The sequence below is a fragment of the Branchiostoma belcheri genome, unplaced genomic scaffold, assembly GCF_001625305.1.
Source record: "Branchiostoma belcheri isolate BF01 breed outbred unplaced genomic scaffold, Haploidv18h27 scaffold17, whole genome shotgun sequence".
NCBI classification, from domain to species: Eukaryota; Metazoa; Chordata; class Leptocardii; order Amphioxiformes; family Branchiostomatidae; genus Branchiostoma; species Branchiostoma belcheri.
In genome coordinates this window covers 4,066,772-4,067,240 of record NW_017803157.1, presented here as the reverse complement: position 1 = coordinate 4,067,240, position 469 = coordinate 4,066,772, and the positions used below count along the sequence as shown (strand labels likewise).

At 42.0% G+C, this 469-nt stretch overlaps 1 protein-coding gene across 1 annotated transcript in view; it reads right to left on the bottom strand.

The window, feature by feature from the left end:
* LOC109466803 (UBX domain-containing protein 8-like) overlaps positions 1-469 on the bottom strand; it is a 13,507-nt gene that overhangs the window by 12,093 nt on the left and 945 nt on the right. The gene's annotated exons all lie outside the window — the stretch shown is intronic.

Below are 469 nucleotides of genomic sequence, written 5' to 3'. Positions count from 1 at the left end.
GTACGGATTGCCACCATACAATGTTGGTGCCTGTTTTCCTGTCATTTCCGCATATATTACCGAGAAAAAAAGACACTTACCTACATTTTAGTAAAAAAATGATCTGCCAGGGGGAATCTCGAGCGCAAGCCGCGTTCAACTTCAGTGTTCTAGAACGACGTTCTTTCGAAATGTCCCCCCTGTGACGTAAGCAGTTTATGCGATCCGTGAAAGTCGAATGGGTCTATTCCAGTGAGTTAATTTCCTTGAGTTGGAGAACAGTTAAATTCTTATTATGCAGGAAGTGTTAGTCTCTGAATTGTTACAGCCTCTGAATAGATACCAGTAGTCCATGGATTGTTACAATGGTTACGGAAACAACATCTATCCATGTATTTGATGAACTTTCATGCTAACACTTCCTTCTCTTGATTTTCCAGCCCATCATGTTCCGAAACGAGCACCGTCTGAACGTGGAGGAGAAAAAAGC